Here is a 3,601-nt window from a genome sequence, read left to right on the forward strand (position 1 = left end):
GGGAGTCTGAATCACTGTGGGCTGCTGGTCACCCTGGGGACTGGGGCTTGGTAGCCCAAATCCCTACAGGCTGCTGGTCACATGGCAGCTGGGGGCCATGGATCCTGATTCTCCACAGGCACCTTATCACCCAGTGACCCTAGGTGGTGGATACCATGTTCCTGAAGGGCAGGGGTCCTGAGTCCCTGTGGGCTGCTGGTCACCTGGTGACCCAGTGCTTGGGGTCATGAGTCCCCATGGGCAGCTGCTTGCCCAGTGGCCTGGGGCCACATAGACCCAGTCCAATGGGCTGGGGATTCCGAGTTCCCACAGCCTGCTGGTCGAACTGCAGCCTGGGGCCACATAACCCAAGTTCCCGTGGCCTGGGGTGACTGAATTCCCACAAAAAGGTCACCCAGTGGCCTGGGTGCATGGAGCCCAAGTGAATGTGGGCTGGGGAGCCAGAGTGCCTGCAGGATGCTGGTCAACAGGCTACCTTGGGTCAGGGAACCTGAGTCCCTGTGGGCTGGGGTTCCCAAATCCTCATGGGCTGTGGGTCATCTGGCACCCTGGGGACATGGAGCCCAAGTCCCCATGGGCTCCTGGTCAACCAAAGGCCCAAGCCTGGGGATCCTGAGTCCCTGTGGGCTGCTGGCTCCCCAGCATCCTGAGGCCACTGAGCCTGAGTCCCTATGGGCTGTTGGTTATCAGGTGGCCTGGGGCATTGGAGCCCATGTAACTGAAGGCTGGGAAGCCCTAATCCCCTCAGTGTGCTGGTTTCCTGGGGGATTGAGGCTGGGGAAACTGATTCCCTGCAGTCTGCTGGAGGCCCAGCAGTCCAGGGCTGCAGATCTTGTGTTCCTGCTGGCCAGGGAGCCTTAGTTCCCATGTGATGCTGGTCGACTGGTGGCCTGGGGCCACAGATCCTGAATCCCTGTGGGCTGGGGATCCCTCATCCCTGCAGGCTGCAGGTGGACTGGCAGACTGGGGCTGTGGAACCTGAGGCCCTGCATGCTGGGGAGCATGAGTCCCCACAGGTTGCTGGTTATCTGACAGCCCAGGGCTCAGGAGCCCTTGTTTATGTGGGCCAGGAAGCCCAAGTCACCAAAAGCTGTTGAATGCCTGGTGGCCCAGGGCTGAGGAGCCCTAGTGCCCATGGGCTGGTAAGCCCGAGTCCCCATGGGCTGTTCGTCACCTGGTGGCCCAGGCCCACAGAGCCTTGAGTCCTCAAGGCCTGGGTAACCTGAATCCCCACTGGCTGCTGGTCGACTGGTGGCCCAGGATTTGGGAGCCTGTGTCCCCATAGTTAGCTGGTCTATCAGTGGCCCAGGACCAGGGATCCTGAGTCCCTGTGGGCCAGGAGCCTGAGTCCCTGTGAGATGTGGGTTGCCAGGGGACCTGAGCCTTGGAGCCCAAATCCAGAAGGGCCTGGGAGCCCAAGTCCCCATGGCTTGCTGGTCCCCCAGGGGACCAGGGATTGGTAACCCAAGTCCTTGTGGGCTGCTGGTTGCCTGGCAGCAGGGGGCCATGGACACCAAGTCCCTGCAGGATCCTTGTCGCTCAGCAGCCCTAGTGGCAGAGCCTTCCCCCCATACCCCAAGAGGCCTAGTCCCCACAGGATGCTAGTTGACAAGTGGCCCAAAGCTGGACAACTGGAGTCCCCATAGGTCAGGGATCCTGAGTCACCATGGACTGCTGTTCACCCAGTGGACCAGGGTTCAGGTGTCCCAGTCCCCACGGGCTGCTGGTTGACCATTGGACTGGGGCAGGAAGCCTGTGTCACCATGAGCTGCTGGTGGCCCAGTGATTGTAGCCATGGTGCCTGAGTTTCTGCTGCCTGGGGAGCACAAGTTCAAATGAACTGGTTGCCTAGTGGTCCGGGTCCGTGGAGGCCAAGTGAACATGGGCTGGGGAGCCAGAGTGCTTACAGGATGCTGGTTGAGCGGCTGCCTGGGGCCAGGGAATCCAAGTCCCTGTGGGCTGGGGTGCCTAAGTCCCTGTGGGTTATTAGACATACAGCAGCCCAGGGACAGGAAGCCCGAGTCCCCATGGGCTGCTTTTCACCTGGCAGGATGGGCCCAGAGAGCCCTAGGCCCCACAAGTTGCTGGTCGTACATCAATCAGACTGGCACTGAGAAGCCTGTGTTGCCACAAGCTGCTGGTTGCCTGGTGACTTTAGCCATGCTGCCAGAGTCTCTGCTACCTGGGGAGCCCAAGTTCCCATGAAATGGTCACCCAGTGGTCTGGGTCCATACAGCCCAAGTGAATGTGGGCTGGGGAGCCAGAGTGCCTGCAGGATGTTGGTTGACTGGCTGCCTGGGGCCAGGGAATCCAAGTCCCTGCAGGCCGGGGTGCCTGAGAACCCATGGGCTGTGAGGCACCTTATGGCCTGGGGACAGGGAGCCTGAGTCCTCATGGGCTGCTGTTTGCTTTGCGGCATGTCACTGGAGAGCCCTAGTCCCTGAGGGCTCCTGGTCAATCAGAGGGCTGGGGCTGGGGATCCCAAGTCCCCACAGTCTACTGGTCACCCAACACCCTGGGGCAACTGAGCTTAAGCCTTGATGGGCTGTTGGTCATCCAGTGGCCCAGGGAATTGGAGCACATGTACCCGCAGTCTGGGGAACCCTAATCCCTTTGGTCTGCTGGTCACCCTGTTGATTGGGGCCATGGACCCTGAGTCCCTATGGACTGCTGGAGGGCTTGTTTTCCCACAGGCCAGGGAGCCAAAATTCCCATGTGATGCTGGTCAACCAGTGGCCTGGGGCCACACATCCCAAATCCCCCTGGGCTGGGGATCCCACATCCCTGCAGGCTGCTGGTCAACTGGTGGCCTGGAGCTGTGGAGCCCAAGTCACTGTGGGCCAGGAGGCCCAAGTCACTGAAAGCTGTTGGATGTCTGGTGGCCCGCTGCCATGGAGCCCAAGTCCCCATGGGCTGTTCATCTCCCAGTGGCCCAGGAGCATGGGGCCTGAGTACTTGCAGCCTGGGTAGCTTGAATCCTTGCTGGCTGCTGGTGGACTGGTGGCCTGGGATTTGGGAGGCTGTGTCCCCATGGTTAGCGGGTCAATTGGTGGCCCGGGATCAGGGATCCCAAGTCTCATGGGCAAGGACCCCAAGTCCCTGTGAGTTGCGGGTTGCCAGGGGACCTGATCCATGGAGCCCAAATCCTGAAGTGCCTAGGAGCCCAAGTCCCTGTGGGCTGCTCTTCACCCAGCAACCCAGGGGTTAGGTGCCCCAGTCCCCATAGGCTGCTGGTTGACCATCGGACTGGGGTCAGAAAGCCCATGTCACAGTGAGTTGCTTGTCACCCTGTCACCTGTAGCCACGGTACCTGAGTCTCTGCTCCCTGGGGAGCCCCAGTTCCCACAAACTGGTCACCCAGTGGCCCAGATCCGTGGAGCCCAAGTGAATGTGGGCTGGGGAGCCAGAATGCCTGCAGGATGCTGGTCAACTGGCTGCCTGGGGCCAGGGAATCCAAGTCCGTGTGGGCCAGGGTGCCTGAGTCCCTGAGGGTTGTGAGGCACCCCTTGGCATGGGGACAGGGAGCGCAAGTCCATGTGGGCTGCTGTTTGCCCTGCAGCACATGGCTGGAGAGTGAGAGCCCCCACAGGTTCCTGGTCAA

The sequence above is a fragment of the Hippopotamus amphibius genome, chromosome 7, assembly GCF_030028045.1.
Source record: "Hippopotamus amphibius kiboko isolate mHipAmp2 chromosome 7, mHipAmp2.hap2, whole genome shotgun sequence".
In the NCBI taxonomy this organism is placed as follows: Eukaryota; Metazoa; Chordata; class Mammalia; order Artiodactyla; family Hippopotamidae; genus Hippopotamus; species Hippopotamus amphibius.